The sequence below is a fragment of the Ambystoma mexicanum genome, chromosome 4q, assembly GCF_040938575.1.
Source record: "Ambystoma mexicanum isolate Mex_15411 chromosome 4q, UKY_AmexF1_1, whole genome shotgun sequence".
NCBI classification, from domain to species: domain Eukaryota; kingdom Metazoa; phylum Chordata; class Amphibia; order Caudata; family Ambystomatidae; genus Ambystoma; species Ambystoma mexicanum.
Window position 1 is genome coordinate 911,683,003 of NC_090928.1, and position 20,143 is coordinate 911,703,145.

The following is a 20,143-nucleotide window of genomic DNA, read 5'->3' on the forward strand; positions in this document are numbered from 1 at the left end:
ACGAACACACGCCACCGACGCTCACCAACCAACACACGCCACCCACATCACCATCACGCTCTCTAACGCCACACCCCACATGTTCAACAACTGCACGCTCTCTGCACAGAATAAAGCTCGCACCCTTCATGGACGAAGTTACACCTTATGCATGTCGGCTTAGGGACCTCCCTAGTCGCAGGCAAGACAGGCAAACAGACGTGCCCATATTGAACACAGGAAAGGATGAAAAAAGGGGAAAGGAAGAAGAGGGAGGTAGGAGAAGAGGTAGTAAGGAAGGATTTGAAGTAGTAAAAGGAATGGGGGAAGAGGAGGGGTGTGAAGAGTTAACATCATGGAGCATAAAGGATGACACAAGACAGAATGTAATGCCACTGCTGGAGAGAGGAGGGGTTAGACCACAGTATGTACCTTGGAAACATACGGATAAGGAAAACATAAAATGTAGGCTCCCATCATTAAGTGGAGGTGCGGGTAAATGGATATATGAAATGGAAAAACACACCGCAGGACAGAAACTAGCAGTGGGAGATGTTAAGGGCCTGTTAATATCAATATTAGGGGATAGAGCGGATGACATTTGGAAAAGAGCGGGATTCCATGGGGTAACAATAACAAACACATCGCATGATGGGGCACCATTTGCAAACTGCAGACATGCGCTATGGCAGGCACTAAGAGTGCAGTACCCAGACACATCAGACATAGGAGCCATTACTTCCCGTAAGATGGGTGAGAACGAGGATCCTGTTGATTATATCCAGGATATTCAAGAGAAGTGGCGCATGGAAACTAGAGAACAATGGGACAAAACACCAGCCATATTTTATCATATACTAGTACAAGGGCTCCCAGAAGGAGTTCAGAGACAATTAAAGAAAGTAGTGGGGATGGAAGCAAAACCATGGCCGGAAATACAACTGACTATAGTACATCACTGTAGAACATGGCAAGGAAAAATGAAACAAAAGGAAGAGGACAGGAAAACAGAAGAGGCCAAATTAGTACAGAAAAAACTTACTAAATATACCATGGAAGGGGCACTAATAACTGCGCCAACACCAATGGCCCAAAGCCCAACGCAAGTAGTGGCTGCACAAAATCCAGCTCAAATAGCGCCTCCACAAGAGGTAATAGAGCAAGTGCTGCCTCTGCAATCACACGCACAGAACATGGGAGGAGGGTACCCAATGCAAGGAGCTGGGTATTATAATTATAATAGAGGGAGAGGAGGGTTTATGAGGGGAAGAGGATACGGATATAATACCCAACAACAGGCTGGGGGACTCAGAAATAACTACCAGACAGGGCAACCAGTATACCAGGACAACACAGGGAACTTCCCATGGCAAAACAGGGAACCACCCGTGTGTTGGAGCTGCGGACTATTAGGACACATGTCACGTACATGCAGGGTCAGGCCAGGAACACCAGCATGGAACGAACAAGCACAACATAGGACATCACAAGAACAGCAGGGCATACAACCACAGCAGATGTCACCACAAGGGAGTGACCAACACTATTCCCTACCACAACAACAAATAAAACAATACCTGCCACAAGTAACTGGTGCAGCGTTAATACAACCACCACCACAACCTGAACGAACGCAATTGGGTGGGGTGACGGTGTTGGGACACAACCCTTACACAGGGAATGGCCAGTCATTGTACCCCCAATAGGACAGCCCACAGACGGCCTTGGTGTGTCCCATCCTGTCAGTAACACCTAATAGTGCGGAGGAGCCACGCATAGAGGTAACGATAGGTGACAAAAAATTATCATTCCTTGTTGACACCGGGGCAACCCGGTCTTGCATAAGGGAAGGTAAGTTTAAGATGTCAGGCGAAGCCATGAACACACAAGGGTTTTCTGGGGCTAAAGGGTTGGTTCCATTTACTGATAACGTTCCGCTATCTATTGGAGATTACGATCTGTCAGTACCACTTTTGTATTATAGTGCCTCACCAGTAAACATACTGGGGAGGGACATAATGAACAGATTAAATATGACGATCTCCTTTACAGAGGATGGCATAATTTGCTCTACTCCAGGGATTAACATGCTTGCAGCACGACAGATTTTGCAAGCATACTGTGGACAGATAGCGATCAGGGCGGAGCCGGTAGACGGCGAGCTATTCCAGTACGGAACAGACATGGCATTTGCATGGATGCCAGGGATAGGAGGGAAAATATGGAGGAGACCAGCAGCCTATCTATTCCGACCAGAAACACCAGCTAATGAACTGGAAGGGAAGGTCCTTGCAGTGGACATTGAGAGCATTATTGCAACAGCTGATTATGTTGCTGTGCACGCCCAAGATAAAGAAGGGAGAGCATGGAGGGCGGTGATAGCACTAGCAGAAGGATGTAGGCTGACCCAGGTGTCAGATGAAGAGTTGTTTTCAGAAGAAAAGGAGGAAAATGAAATGGTGTTCATGATGAGTGTAGAAATGTGGCTAACAGTGGCTCACAAACAAGTGGCACAGAAAATTGCAATGGCACTTGAGGCACCCGCTGGCACACCAGTCCCATTTTTTAAAGAAGATATGTCAAAGGTGCCAAAATCATTATGGACTATTAGCCCTTATGATGTAGGATGCATTAAAAGCATAGGGGGTGTAAGGATAAAATTAAAAAAGGGTGCCATACTACCAAGAGTGAAACAATACCCATTGTCAAGAGAGGCAGATGAGGGCATATACGAAACCATAACAGCCCTTATAAACAATGGCATATTGGTCCCCTCAGAATCCCCATGCAACACAGCTGTGTACCCGGTGCGCAAGGCTAAAGGAGGGTCTTGGCGGTTCATACAGGACCTCAGACCGTTGAACAACATAGTAGAAGCAGAGTATCCAGTAACAGCAAACCCGGCCACAATTTTGTGTGGCATTCCAGCAGAAGCATCACGGTTTACAGTGATTGACCTTAAAAATGCTTTTTTCTCAATACCATTACACCCAGACTCACAAGACTTGACAAGCTTCACTTACCGAAATAGGAAGTGGAAACATACCAGACTACCACAGGGATATTGTGAATCACCTTCAATTTTCAATAGGGTAATACAGATGGATTTGGGTAACGTTGAGTTGGAAAGCACAGTGTTACAGTATGTGGATGACATAATAATTTGCAGTACAAATGAAGATAAATGTAGAGAGGACTCATTAAAAATGTTGACGATATTGGCTGAAAAGGGGTACAAGGTAGACATGGAAAAGATACAATACTGTCAGGAACAGGTACTTTACATTGGCCAACTGATATCACAACATGGAAGAAGGATTGCACCACAAAGAGCACAGGCAATATCAGGCACTCCCGTGCCACAGACTGTAAGAGAACTGCAGCAATTTCTGGGACTGTGCAACTACTGTAGAGCATGGGTATTTGATTACAGCTCTTACATAGGACCCCTGCTTGAGGGTTTGAAGGAAGCAAATAAAGGGGAGAAAAAGTTGGGATGGACTATGGAAATGAAGGAGGCATTTGATGAATTAAAAGAAGCAATATCAACTGCTCCAGTACTAGCATCCCCAGACTATGAGCGACGATTTTTTATATTTTCACATTGCGACTCAGCAGTAATGAAAGCAGTATTGGCCCAAAAGACTAGCATGGGCTATAAACCAGTAGCATTTTACAGCGGTCACTTAGATCCAATAATGTTAGGACAATTCTCTTGCGAACAAGGTCTTGCTGCAGCTGCATTTGCAGTAGAAAAAGCATCATCAATAACTATGGGGTGTCCAACTACACTATTTGTAGAACATGCACTATTTGCGATATTGAATAAACCTAAGTCCACACTGACGACACAGAGGGCAACAGGTTATGAGATTATTTTGTCCAAAGCTGAACTGGCAATTGTTAGATGTAGCACGGTTAACCCTGCAAGGTTCCTAGCAGAAGTAATTGAAGAGGGAGATTACGCCCACGACTGCACCCAAGTAACTGAGATGTACTCATGTACTAGGAAAGTTGAAGAAAACGCACTAGAGGGAGGTGAGCTTTTGTTTATTGATGGGTCATCAACTATTGATCAAGGAGACGGGATAAGGAGGACTGGGGCAGCAGTAGTACAAATGATGGAAGCGCCAGTGTGTGTGGCTATTAAGTGTGTACAATTACCACAGCATTACTCTGCTCAAGCGGCGGAACTGGTTGCACTCATATTGGCACTAAAGGAAAGTTTTGATAAAAAAGTTACTATATATTCCGACAGTGCATATGTTACATCCACTGTCCACTCAGGGCTATCAAAGTGGAGAAGAAGAGGGTTTAGGAGAGCTGACGGCACTCCAGTACAACATGCCCTCTTGTTGGCTGAACTAATTGAAGTAATAAACGATCCCCAAGAACTAGCCCTAGTAAAATGCACCGCACACACCAATGGAGAAGACTATATATCAAAAGGAAATGCAGCAGCAGACGCACATGCAAAATATGCTGCATATTTTGGTGAGATATGGAACCCCACAGACTCACAGAGAGGGAGAGGGAGGGGAATAGCGAGGGAGATGTTAATAAAAGAAGGGTACACCCATCTCCCAGCCACCCAGATTATGGAGTTACAAGCGGCTGCACCAATGGCCGAAAAAGAAGTATGGGTGAAAAGAGGATGCACAATGTCACCAACCGACGCACTATGGCGCCAGGGTGGCACTGGGAAAGTTGTAATACCATTGGCATTGTTAAATACCGCCTTGAACCAATTACATCACCCTGCCCATACAGGCAAAGAAATAATAGCAGCACGAATTAGAGAAGATTGGTTCTGTCCCGAGTTAACATCCCATGTGTCAAATTTTATCAGCAATTGCCTTACATGTCAACAGTTCACGGCCGGTCATACTTTAAAGGTGATAAGAGGTACCATACCCCGACCAGAAGGACCTTTTCGGCACCTCCACATTGACTATGTTGATATGATCAACATTTGTCAAGGCAATAGATACATGATAGTAGTAGTATGCCCATTTTCTAGGTGGATCGAAGCAGGGCCCTGTTCACACCCTGATGCGTTTAGAGCAGCCAAATTTATAGTAAGGGAGGTATTCCCCAGGTGGGGAGTGTGCGAGGTGTTAAGATCAGACAACGGACCCCATTTCGCAAATGAAATGTTCCAGCATATCACATCCCTACTGAACATTAAACACAAATTTGCATGTGCGTACCACCCACAGGCTAATGGTGTATGTGAACGCCTGAATGGCCTATTGAAGGAGGCAATTGCTAAAATACAGCAAACAACAAAGAAAAGTTGGTTGTATTGCCTTCCGTTAGCACTGTTCGAACTTAGAAACAGGCCAGGGTCCGACCACCACCTCACCCCACACGAGGTGGTTACTGGACGCCAAATGCGCCTTCCCCTAACACCAACGTCAAGGGCATTCACCGACCAAGAAAGTTCTGCGAATGTGTTAGGTGATGAAATGTATCAATATGTGTCTTCTTTGATTACTAGCGTTGTGTTTGTGTCTCAACAGCTCGAGCGCACACGGGGCGGGTCCACCAGCAACCAAGAAATAGACGAAAATACAGAATTGGGAAAGGAGAACTTGTGCCAACTTGCCAAAGGTGACCACGTACTACTTCGAAATTTTAATAGAAAGTGGAACCAGCAGAGGTTCACTGGCCCCCATTTAGTAGAGGACGTATCAACAAGAGCAGTAAAACTAAAGGATAAGCGTGCGTGGAACCACCTGCATGATGTAAAAATCTACAAACTGCAGACCCGCCCCAGCGCCAACGACAGGTCCATTGGAAAAACGCCAACAACATCCCCGGCAGCGGAAGAAAACACAACCACAGACAACGACCCAATTGTTCCCTCGGAGAGAATAACGGACGAAGAAGGGGGTGATCCCCACACTGCCCACCCCATGGTCACACGTTCAAAGAGTAAAACTGCTCCCGCCATCTGAGCAAACCCCCCCCCCCATTGACTACTAAATACAATTGTAATAAAAACTAAGGACTTCGCTTGCACCAATACACATGTAAACACGTGAATGTTCTCTTTTTCTCTCGCACATACAGGAGCTGCGTAATATTGTATTGTTAAGAAAAGTTATCTAACAAATTCAGTGTGCAGGCGTAGATGGTGCTGCCAGACGATAGTTACCCAGAAGAATTGTCACACCAATTTGTATACGAAATAAAAAGGCCAACATACTTAAAAAAGAAAAGGGTACGTGTATACTACACGGCCTTCCTCCTGGCCATAGAAAATTACATGCCCCACCTCCGCCCATACTTGCCGGTCTTGAGAGACCGATCACTTAGAGTAGCGTGGGAGCAACTCTTCACCTGGGCACTGAATGACTATTTGATAGGGAGAGCTTAATGAAACAAAACTAACATTTAATAACAAGCACTTTTTGAGAATTTTTAGGCGGGCAACTTTAACGTCGCAAGAATACGCTGCCAGGACTGCAGCAAGGTAAGAGCAAAAATGCCGGTGAGGTTAGCATATGTAATAAAAATAATAGGGATTTTTATGATCACCGGAGTTTTGGCTGCCTCTGTATGGCAGTACAGCTATGCTATGAGTTTTTTTGCTGCACCCAAACCTAATGTACCCCACCTCCCTGCTGCAACAGGTGTTACGTCAGGTGGTAACAGTAACAATGAACAAAAGCGAAATAAAGTTAAACGCAGCACATACTCAGACAATAAAGGTATTGATAATTATGTACAAGATTCAGCACACGTCACAAACAACATATGGTACCAGCACATGACCCGCATTGGTAAGCAGACAACTGAGGATAGCTGTTACGTTTGCTCATTAATACCATACGCCATGAGCGCTTCACGAACATTTGTTGCCACAGAAATAGATGAAAAAACAGCACAGTGCATAATATATTTGGCCCTGTTCCAAACGAAAGGAAGATTCCAAGGAACAGTAGTGCACATGACATGGAAAACACGAGACTCATACCCATATGAAAACAACTTCCTCAAGACCTATCTGAGTTATCACAAGACCAGTTTACATGCTGAAGCATTCAGATACATAACAAGTGGCCCTGAAAAAGGAGAAACAAAGAAGGTAACACTGCAGTATCTACCATGTGATTGGTACGCCACGGAAGTTCCGGGTAAACAAGGATGCTGGGAGAGGCCATTACTGACGATAACAGGAAAGGTGTTCCTGGGTACCAGCTGGGAGATAGGAGTGGTTGGCAGCAACATGGTAACAAAAGAAACTATCTCAACCATCGAGACACACAATCATCGATGTTGGACGACATGGATCAAGTATGTACCAATGCTCACGTGGGTAGAAGAAGATGAAGACCCGATAACTATATTACCATTGACTGCGCCCAAAGTATGTTACCAGCATAAAGGAGAGGTGGACGTGGGATATAACACCAATTGTGCAAGTGTGATGGAGTTACCTGAGGGGGGAGCGGGAACAGCAGTAATAATGGACCATTATTGGGCCTGTGGAGAAAAGGCATATCATACACTGCCTCCCCTGTGGAGTGGTGTGTGCACAATGGTACACGTCAATGTACCATCACTAGTGGTACCTAAGAAGCATGTCGATGTGGCGAAATTTCCGAAAATGGATGAAGGAGACAGGAGAAGAAAGAGATCTGCACCACTCCAGAAGGAGCAAGAAAACAGGACCAACAGCAATGATACTGTCCTAAACAGGAGAAAAAGACAAGGAGAGCCATTAACAGGAAATTATCTGTGGGGAAGGTCGGAAACGGAACTAACATCAATACCGCCAGAACACAGACTATTCAGCAGAGCAGCAATGTTCTTCTCCTCAATAATACATCCGGGACTGCAGGCATACGCAAACGCAAAATGGCTGCAAATAACCAGATGGGAACTAATGATGACCATAAATTCGACAGTAAATGGGTTTAACGCAATTAAAGAGGAGCTGCGAGCTGTAAGGATGGTAGCACTACAGAACAGATATGTATTGGACCTTCTCACAGCAATGGAAGGAGGAGTTTGTGCAAAGATAGGACAATCATGCTGCACGTTCATACCTGCCAACGATGCCGACAATGGTACACTAACAGAAGCAGTTTCACAATTGGCCCAGATGCACTCCAAAATGATGGACGAAAGTAACGGCGTAAACAAGGATAAAAGCTGGTTTTCACTATTATGGTCATGGATGCCATCTTGGCTGTCAGATGGACTGAAAATAATAGTGGGATGTGCTATTTTGGCTGGAGCTGCACTGATAATAATTAGATTTTGGAAAGCCCGGAAGGCGCGCTCAACTGATGAGTTGCTGGAAATGGTGGGAATGCACCCCTTGATGCCAGCGGATGACGGCCAGCACACAGGTGTGATAATACACGAAAGGGAGAAGTTGCGCACCCAAATCATCGCCAATCATCTAGACCCACCATCAGTGAAGATCGAGAACCCAAGGAACCCTAGGAGCTACATAGGAAGATGGGTGTACTGTACTCCTGGAGGAACATGCGAATACATGTATTGGTCATTTGAAGATCACGTAAACCATTATGGACATCTCGGAGGGATAACCAAGATATGGAGAGTAAGAGGAGATAACGAGAAGGATATGTTTGTGGTCGACAAGTCGACCAGAGGGGGGACTGAAGTGGGAGAATGGAAAACCAGACTCCCGTCCTTCACCTCTCGCGCTTGGCCTAGAGGGTCGCGGCCCAGACACCCGCCACGAGAAGAGTTTGCCCATTTACCAGATGACCAAATACCCTGGTACAGAAACATACGGATGTGTCCATCTGCCTGCCCAACAGCCCGCACTGGCCATGCCGACACCTGCGGCACGGACCAACTAGACTGAAATCTACACATCGTTAGAGATGCCATGACGACCTAGATAACGGGAAGCACCGCTGAACTATTATACACGCTGAACATTTCCACACCAATCTACACGAAGAACATACTCAGTGCTCTGACGTAGGCGACAGGCTTATTCACGGACGTGCATCTTTATTATTTTTACATAGGCTTTCAGAATGCAGAAACGCAAGACGCACCATGAGCTCATTTATAACGCTTGCTCACGCTTCTCTTGAAACCCGTTACCATCATGAGAGATATAATGGAAACACGATACTGGCCATGAAACTGTATGCCACTATAACCTAAAGCATCCATGCACTAAATGGATTACTCGTGCACCAGGCCCAAGTAGGCCTCAAGCAAGAGTTCCCGTGGACATTAACAAAGCAAAAGTCAGGTTGCTGAGCCTGCAGAAAGAACCCAGTGGAGCAACCAGCCAAGGTCGTAATGTTGCAAACCCACAGTCAAGAAACAAATCTTCAAAGGCACGATGTTGCAACCTCGCACTCCACGTACCAATGTTAAAATCATATCTGCAAATTAAACCAGACATACAGTGGAAAAACAGTATTAATTGTGCAGAATTATGCCTCAAACACGGTCCCTCCCCACGTGACCAAGCCGAACCTGACGAGATGCCAAAACCCAGGAGAGAAAAGGCGTCTGGGTACCTCGCTACGAGACGCAGGCCGACACACTTGAAAGGCTCAATGGACACCTGCTACAGTGGGAACGGTCAGTCTCCCACCTATGAATAAATCCTCACATTGCCTGCACGTACCCATATTGAAACACTGTTGCAACCACAGGTGCACCGTGTGCTGGGAACAACGGTGGTCCCAGGCTGGGGAGCTCACGGATGCACCAATCAGAACATGAGGTTCTTATCTCAGACGTCAGTAACGTTAGCCAATCCTCAGGGGTCTTCATGTAACAATTCTTATGTATCTAATTGTAGGGACAACCCAGATATACCACCTGACTACATCTTAACCACTAATATCATTCTCTATATGCGTACTATACTAACCCCACCACTCGAGCAACCAATCAAGAGTGGCGATAGGTTCTTTTGGTAACTTTTTGGAATGACGCAAGTAGCGCGTCATAATGTAGTAAAAAGGGCCTGCGAGCCCCACTATTGTGTGTGTGTCAGGACGAACGCGTACGCTCCTTGACCCATCCCTGCCGTTTGCATAATAAACGGCAGAAGTTGCCTTGCTCCTTGTGTGTGCCTCATACTCTGTCTCGATCCGAGATATACACGGGAGGAGTTGGGGCCTCCCTGCCCGGAGGTCTGCGGACGGCCCGGCCGACCCCGGCAGAATCCCCCCCCGACAACGTCATGTTGGGAATCAGTGAGCGTCGATTTCTGCACAGGACATACCTCCTAGTCACCATTAATGAACAATCACGATACCCGGAGGTGGGAGTGGTCCACTCAACAGTGGGCTAAGCAGTATTGCCAGCCCTGGAAAAGATGTTCGCACATGGGCTACCCAGTGTAAGGAAGGCATGGTATTAAACAGTGAAGACAGACACAAGTGATCAGAGTTCAAGGGTGTTTGTTGAACTTCAATTGGATTTGAAAAACACATATCTAATCCTAAATCTAAAGATGGGAGCAAGCTACGACCATCAAATAATAAATAACGCAGTCCTAGTAGAGTCTGGTAAAAGAAAAAAAGGGCCTATACTAATACACCTATTGCCAATCCTTACTTCTAAATACAAATGGTGTGGAAAACAATTTTATACAAAAGAAAAGTGTTCAATAAATGATATGTCAAGATAGTTGTGCCCTTAGCTTCCCTTCCTCACTTTTTCAGCACGAGGCAAGGCGGCACACTTGAGTTTACCACATACTCTGGCTTTTCTAGCATGAGGATTCAGTTCAAAATCTCAGTATCAAAATCGTCTGTGCTAAAGTCTCTTTGCCATTCAAAGGGCCGCATCATGAGTCTGGCGGTAACCCTTAAATGCAGCGGTAGCGCTATTACCGCTGCATTTAAGGGTCTGCCAGATCATGGCCTTGGCGGATTTCCCCCCAGCTGTGAGCTGGGGGGAAATCCATGGCGAAATTGACGATTTTCGGTGCGATTACCGCCGGTGGGAAATCCGCCGGCGGTAATAGCACGAATTTTCCCCATTGGGCCCATTGAGGAATGAGGAATTCCCGAATGGGTCCAATGGGGAATGGGCAATAACCCTTCCGCCAAACCCATGATCCGGTGCTAATAGCGCTGGGGGGTTTGGCGGTAGGGCTATTAGCGCCGACGCTAACAGCACCGGCGTTACCGCCCAACTCGTGATGAGGCCCAAAGTCTCTTATTTCAGAGGACCTGATGCGACAAACATTCAAATATATTTTCTCTTCACAATTCTCCTCTTCACAACTTCTCTGGTAATTCACTGTTCACCCAGTGCGCCCCTCCGCCGGGCTCAGACTCACTTTAACACAAAACCTTCAATTGGTCTCGCTCTGCCAAGCTCAGACCAAATGTATCTCAGTTTCCAAACTTTCTTTACTATATCAAAATTGAAGACTTTCGACTGCGCTGGATTGTGCTTGACCAGTCACAGGATCACTTTGATTCACAATTCTTTGTTCTCTTCTTAATTTGTCCCTTTTAACTTTCACTTCTTCCACTTATCACCTGGACACCTTACACAGACATTCAATTGAGCACCCGTGCAGTACCAGACCACTCTGACAAAGGTATTGTATCAAAGACTCTTCAAAGTTCAAACACTCATCAGCAGTTCAACCTTACTTGCTTCTTTTATCACACGCACTTTAACAATGTTCATTCTAGCATTCACCATACAATGTTGCTGCTTCCAACCTTGGCTTCAACACAAACCGCTCTTGTATCTGTCTCCCTAACTCACCGGCTCTGTTGATTTCACTGACGTTGCTTTGTTCTTGGTGCCAATGACGGTACCACAGTGGCTGCTGCTTCTCCTCATCTTGATTAGTGACGTGGGAGTTTCCCCGGATATCTCAGACACACAATACAGAATTCTTCAGCCTGGTTTCCTGGTCTTTTGCTTTCTAATCTTGAGGGCTCTTGAAAGTAGCGGTTTCTTGTTGGAAAGGTCAAGGGAACATCCTGCATTGCAATCCACTCCTGTTTTGCCATCTTTCTTCTCTTGTTCAGCTGCCGTCTCAAAACTGCTGTTTCCTCATGTGTTTTGCCTCGCTCAGTGTGCTTTCCTGCTCCGCCTTTTGTCCATGTGGGGAAGGTAAATGGAAGTCAGGTGTGGGTGATAATCAGTAATTGCCTGACCTCGCCTGACCATTGTATTGGGACACTTCAGGTATACTGCTCGGGTGCAGTCTGTTTTCTCCTAGAGCGGGCTGTCTTTGTGATAGTGTGCATGAAAAGGGAGGGGTAGAGTTCCTACGTATCCTATCTGATAAAATGAGGTAACAGTGTTATAGGAAAGAGAGGGATACCGCGTCTCACCATCCGCTGTCCCACTACCACTCCCAGAGGACCTCTCACTCAGGTGATCCTCCTGCAATTGTCCACCCCCAGGGTCTGAGTCCCAAGGCATTGGGCATACCCTGGCCACCTGAGCAAAGTATCCCTGGGGTCTAGTAGGTGAGACACCTTCTGGTTTCTCACACCAGATACCTACAAAGTGACAATGGGCCCTCATTCAAAGGCGCCGACTTCGCCAAGTACATGGATGATAACACACCACCTCATCACACCACGGTGGCCCCTGGCAAACGGCGACACAGACCGGTTTATGAGAACAATTAACAAGGTCCTCAGGATTGCAAAGGCCCAGAGACCACCATGGGAGTTCGAACTATACTGGTTCCTCTAGAAGAGGTGACGCCCCACATGTCAACCGATGCCCCACTCCCCCGGCTGACATCACGTTCAGGGCTGTGTTACGACCATCCATACTGCACCACTGTCATAACAAGGCAAAATCTGTGAACAAACAGAGGACACACAACAAGAGGGTCTGGGGTAATAACGAGCACATGAGCAGTAAACAGCAAGCCAAGAAGTCATACACCAAAGTTGGGGATCAAGTGTTGGTTCTAATGAACCCATTGAGGTCCCAGCTGACAAGTCTATTCAAGACCACCCCCTGGAGGGTCACCAAATGGAGAGGAACTATGATCACTGCAAGCCATGATGAAATGCATTATGGTTCAAGAAAGTTCCTCAGGCAGTGTGGAAAGAGGAGCTGGTTTCAATGAACAACAGAGGGACAATGGAGGGAGAAATAATGGTGATAGAACAGAGCCAAAAAGGAGTGTGGCATCAGGCCACCAGCCCAGCAGAAGTAGGTAGCCTGGGACAAGAAGGAGAGTGGCACCAGATCCCTAGGCCAGCTGACACAGACAGCCCAGTCCTGCACCCAAAAGGGACACTGCAACCTCCTCCCCTCCCCCCTGGACCCGGCAGATCGTCAGCACGGCCAATACCACCTGAGGGAGGCACCAAGCCCACCAGGAAAGCTAACTGACTATGTGCGCTAACATGGAACTGTTGGTGTGTTAATAGAGCTGTATATAAGTTTGCATTTGTATGTTCCAGGGAAAAGAAGAGGGATGTTATGTACACGTCATCGCGCTTACTCAGTGATGTACAATAAACGCTGCAGAGTGCCTCTGGTGGAGGAGACACAGTCATCGGGCGAACTGGTGCCTGCATATGTATAAGCGCAGCCCTCGCACAACACAGGCTGAAGCGCCTGAGCGGCCCACACAACAGTCCTGGACTAGTGTTGCAAATCCTGCATGCACTGATGCACACAAGAAATATCCTGGTCGCCTTACACGCAGGGATCCCCCCACTTATTTCACAGGGTGGACTCAGTCCCCCCCACCCCCCCCAAGCTAAAATGAGAAACATTGAACGTCCTTTTTCAATTTATGTATTAAAGCCAACCGCAGGGATCGAACCAAAGTAGTCGGGTTTTTAGGCCGGACACTTCACCACTGCACTATATAACCTGATGAAAAATAACAAACAACTAAAGGTGACATTTTTCATTTCAGTACTGCAAGTTCCATGGAAAACATTTGTATTTGTTCTTGGAGTTTAAAACATGCACACCTTTTAACGTTTTCAAAAACACTATTAGAAGAAAATATCCTCTCTTGGTTATGTGTGTGTTGATTTTATGGAAGGCAAATGCCATTCGTCCTGTGCAATTTGGGTGGTTATGCAAAGCTAATTTAATAAAATATGCATATATCCCCTTGAAATGCTCATTTCTGGTGACGTCACATCCGATTGCATTTGTTGACGAGTCCCCCCACTTTTAGGACTTGACCCCTGGTCCCGACTGATGGGCACAAGAAATATCATGGTCACGTTCCCTATTTGAATCCATTCTAAGCGTGGACTGCGTAACCTAGCCATTGTGGATTTCACTAGCATAATATGTTAGCTGCAGAATTATGCTCATCACAGTGCGTGTTAAAAATGGATATGTCTATACTCTTTCAATTCACGCAGCATAATTTAAAGAATTCCCACCATGGCCTGCTGGATGGCTAAGGCCACAAGAACTGGCGGTCTTTGGCAGAGTTTCCATAATTCATAAACATCCTTGTAAATAGACATCACCATATTTAAATTTTCAGTGCAAGATGCCAAATTGTGGACTTTGTGTTATGTGCCCGACTCCTCGCAGCATTCCTTAAGAATGTGAAAGTTTCCACTGATACCACAGAGAAGTATTTCCGAGGAGCAGCGGTTCATGGGCTTACTTCCGGGAGAGGGCGGTGCTTTATCGACTGTTAAAATGCCGTGTGGGAAATGATAAGCGCATCCCTCCGAGGAAGCGCATCCAAAAGCAATTCTTTGTCTTTATCTATGAATAATAAATGACATTTCGAAGAAGCCAAGTGTGAAATATGCACACGAGGGTCGGAGCATGCTTTATATGTTGCCTGGCTCGTGAAAGCCACGGCATTAGATATATTATCGTGTTCCAAAATACATACTCATTTGTGTTCATGAACTTGGCATTTATTTAAATTCTGCTTATGTTTTTTTTGTTTTGTTTGCGGTTAGTTATTACGACTGCACGGATATTGAAGTACAGCAGAAGGTCACAGTCTTGTGGGAAATACGTTTTTGTTTACTGATATTCCGTGCCTGAATTGCTGCTCAGTAACCTTGATTTATCCCTTCACAATCAATTATATTGACACAGATCAGGGTAAAGCGGGTTTTCATTCTAACACTGACATTTCCTGTGAAATGGCAGAATTGCCTAGGCGTCGTAAAAACAAATGGTGTTGTTATTAAGGTGCTGGAGTGTGAACACATACATTCCACAGCTCTTCCAAATGAACAATGCATCTATTTATTTGCATTGATATTTCTGCTTCTGCTCAAAGCATTATAACATTTTATCTGCATTTGTACTTTGCTTTAGGCGAGTAAGGATGTTATTTCGGACCCCAGCCGCACGACGTCCTTTAATCGCTGGATTTTTCAAAGCCTGCCACTTCAACGTGCACTAATGTTCATTGCATTTTTTAGGGGGGGTGGGAAAGGGCCGATAAGGGTTTGGGGGTTAGGGAATAGGTAAAATAGGTGGCTGAGGGGGGTTTAGGTGGACACCCCCCAAAAAAATGGCTAGACTTTGAAAGTTCTGGCGATGTTCCATCGCAAATGACTTTCATCAACACAGACACAATTGACAGAGACAGTCCCTGAGCAATGCATGGAATCGGTGACTCTACAAGGTGACGAGGGGGTGACGATTTGAGGAAAGGACCAGAGACTTACACAGGGTAACATATAAAACTGCATAAAACAGTTATCAGAGCGGGAGCTGTTGCCGTAGACCAAAGAGTATGTATACACAGGTTTCCATATTTACAAATGTATATTTTGGAGGTGCCATGATTGGAGGGCCACGATTGATTACACATGATTGATGTGTAAGATAGGATGATGGTATGGGGGGTGTTTGGGAGAACAAATGGACAGAGTAGCATAGAGAAAAACAGCCACATGAGGGTCTCTAAAACATGAAGAGATTGGAAGAGAAGAAGGAGGAGAAATTGTGCACACATTGGCACCCTGCATGGAGGCTGGGCATGAAGGCAGTGTAGAAGTTTGGGTGGTTGTAGATTGTGGGGATTGCAAAGTTTAGAACTTAGCCAAAAAAATAGTTCAGTAGGAGTCCCATGATGATCCTGGAAACAGCAGTCAATCCTAAGGGCAAGAATGGAGATCAGTGTTTTGGTCGATTCTTTGGTGATCTGAGGATCATCAGCAAATGTATGGTATCAGATGCAAAAGGAGAAGAAACATGTGGAAAGAATTCTAGAATTTGAAGAGTAGGGGGTGATGACAGACCTTTGAGGTGCTCATACCAGAAGGATGGAAGGCTGGTGGAGGATAGCTCAGTATTCCAGGAGAAGGTAAACGAGAGATCAGTTAGGTATGGGGTGGTGCAATCCAGGAATGATCCCTGTAAGGCAAGACATGAGGATGTCCAGAGGAGGGAGGATGTCCATCAGTGTCAAAGGTAGCCGAGTTAGAGTACATGAGAGCTATATTTGTATGTGTTTCTTTTTTTATTTGATGAATCTGCTGCATGGCCCGCAGGTTTTGCCATTGTTTTGGTACCAGACAAGCTCAGATACGGGTTGTTCAGACCATTTCAAGACACAGTTCATCATTTCACCACTGTATGGCTCTTTGCAATTTAATGGGGTTGGAATCATCTGCACCTTCATGGGATGTCTCTGGCTACCACTGTACTTGTAGGGGGGGCCGTGATGTAGGCATCCTTTGAAACACATTCACATAGTGTGGAGGCCGCAGAGCACAAAGCCTACCTGGTGCACCCATGACAAACTGAGGACCAGGGTTCTAAACTAGTGTAAGCTTCATCAGGGACATGCCTCATCAGCCAGGTGAGCCCAAAATCAACTCGGCCCAGAGATCCAATCTAGCGCACTATTGTTGCATTTAAAACAAACAGTTGACATTTTACACCTGTGGCATTTATTTAGCATTTATTATTTTGTTTTTTGTTTATCTCTTGCTTTAGTCATTTATATATTCTAATGTTTTGGGTATTGGAAAAAGCACTAGAAAAACGTGGTGGTGATTGTGTGAATTGCTGCATGTTTGTTATTTATTCTTTTGGTGTATCCCTCTCTTTTCATACTGTACATATTGAATAATGCATGGGGCATACTATATTATTTGTTAAAAATAATATACACATAAACTCTCCACAGAGCACTTTAGATGGACTCACACTCCATCAAAGTATTTAAAAGTATAGATTAGCTCAACCTTACTCTGTTCCTTATCCCTTCCCGCCCCCAGCTATTGACACTTGACAGCAACAGGATCCCATGTGAAACGGTGCACCATGTGTACACCGTGCAAGTGGCCGGAGGCAGGAGCAAGCGCTACATAGGAGGCTAACATTTCCATAGGAGTGGTATGTCCTCATCACACTAAAATATGAAATTCAAACGTACAGTCACAGAAGTAATAAATCAAAAAGCTCCCAAACAGTAGCGCACATTTGAATAAGGATGTGGATTAAAGAGCCAGCATGTTGATAATTATTATTTTATCCGAACGACAAAAACGGCATTGGTTTTCAAGCAGTTGCAAACTGGTGTTATGGGATTCCAAGATGTATTATTTTAACCTTTCCTCGGAAGTTCGATATATGGAGGGACTATCTTCAGTTAGAAAGTCAGTGCACACAGCCTCTATGCCAACCAAACCGCAATGGTAAATACTGGTCAAGTGTGCATACGTGTGAATATAGTACTGTAATCTGCAACACATGTTTGCCTTTTGTTTTTCAATTTATTTTTTTCTTTAATTGCTTGAATACATCAAAACAAAAGCATCAAAATACATTTAAAAACATGCAAATTCTAAAGGTAGTTGGTGGGGTGGGTCTGTTGGTGGGGGGTACTGTTGGAGGAACATGCTCTCACCATTTTACCACTGATATCATGATGGTGCATCTTGACAAAGTGGAGAAAAGCATCAACCCATCACAATGCATTCTACTACAAAGTGAAAAATGCATTACAGAGGGCCACAACCCACACACTCATTACAGCCCCTCAAATAACTGTTTCTCCTTAGGTTGCATTTACATATTTATAAAAAAAACAACAAAAGTGTAGAGAAGGAGCCAAGTACCCTCACCTCAACCACTTGCCTATTCTGCCCATATGTTGGGAACCAAAGTGTGAGACACGTCCGGTACCAGTGGAAATACCGATATCGAAGAGAATCCTGGAAGCAAGGTTCCCATTGCGAAAGCCATACCTGCATATGAGACAGTATGAAGGCCATTTCAATGAAATTCCGGAAGAAGCAGGACCAATGAATGGAAGGGAAGAATGGTGACATCACACGAAGAAAGCTGACGTACATGGAAGAAATGCAATGACAAGCCAATGCAGATATTCTGTAAGGCATCAAGAAAGGATCAAAGATAAGTGACATCTTGGGATCAAGATGAAGAAACGTGTGCTGCAGAAATGATGAAGTTATCAAGTTATTTTACACGTGCACAGATGCAAAGAAATGCAAGTAGACCAAGTATTCTTGAAGCTAGCTTTATAGTGAATAGATTGGGGCATGCGTTAATATACACATATATATTGTAGTGAGTAAAGAATGGATGTTTCCACTACGTATTATAGCAGAGCTGGACCAGAGAAGGAGTTTTCTTAGAAAATGTTCCAGTCCTGGTCGGCTTCTAATTCCTCTTCACTGGTCGATTTCCCTTGTGCCAATGTGTTTAAATATAACCAGGATCTGCACCCTAATTACTATATTGCGACTGTAGCAATATTCATTTATTATATTTTCACTTAAACTAGTACCTATACTTAGTGTGTTCCCCGTAAGGAAAGAAACAATCACAAGTCTTTTTTTCTTTTTATAGTTCAAATCCAGTTTCTCGAATACTGGTATTTTAATTTTTCCTTCTTTTTCCAAAAGAAACGTTATTTTCATGTATTGGTTTCATACATTCAAACAAAAACTTTATCTTGCATGTTACTCTTGTTTCATAATTTTTCATGCAATATTTATCTCCATGCATATTTTCCCTCTCAACACGTGTTTCTCCACAGTGTTGTCTGTGGTTCATTAGGAGGGATTACTATATGAAAACAAAACCAAAAAAACTGAAAAAGAAAGGAAAGTGGAAAAGGAACCTTATAAGTGGAGGTACACAATTATGGGTTTTTCTTGCAATTCATATTTCAAGATGTAGGTAAATATATTTCAAGTGTGTTGAAGTTGTAAAAAGCAATTGAATTACAGAAGCGATCGCAGAACGGCAAGGCTGGATGAGCCCCAAGAAGTCAATGTTTTACCAGGTTGGGGTGACCATACATTGGATACAAATCGTGTGAAAGAACAAAACTCTTGTTCAGAAGATATGGACAAAATCAAAGAAGATATCAGAGGTCTATTAGAAAATAGTATGTTTAAAGCTCTGAAACTCGATTTTGTGGACTTCAGTAACGTGGAAGAGTGAAGTTGGACGAACACGATGGTCACACATACGCTTGAGGTCAGAGCATGCTTCACTCCCCTGAATTCTCCGGAGCAAAAGAACACTCCCAACTTCAAAGCCTTAATTGACAGCAGACCACTGAAGTGATGCTAGATGAATGTGCTAATTGGTGGGAAGCTATTGGTAAGACTAGCTCACCAGCACCGGAAAGACCAGCCTGCATGTTGCTAACGTAGGTGGAAAAGTACAGACAGAGGTTAGAGTGCCAACCAATTCTAGGGGGCCGCGTGATGAAGGGTCCTATAGTTTCTGTAACCAATGGGACATAGTGTATTTAGTGACGTTCATAGTGACCTGTTTAAGGGGAGGGCTTAGTTGCCCCACCTGATGTTAAGAAACCTATCACTTTTCTTCACTCTCTTAGACAAGTATGAATCGTATACTTTGAGGTTCCTTAAGAACCTAGGACAATAGCCACTAGGTTTTTGTAGTTTGCCACGTAGGATGACGTTGGTAATACATATGTTAACATCATAAATTATGATTTTTTTGCTATAAAAGAAAGCTTATTTTTAAGATGCATTGAGAGATCTTACGCTGAGACGTCCGTTGATGTCCTTTGTACTCCCTGTTTTCGATACTTGATATTAAAACAGTTACATTTTTGCCAACTACCTGAGTCGTTTAGATTATTAATGTTTGAGTAACTTCTGCATCCCCATCCATCGCAAGGGTATTGCTACCTTGTCTTAAAGGGCTGGAGTCCACCAGTTCACATGGTAGCGGAGAGGATGGT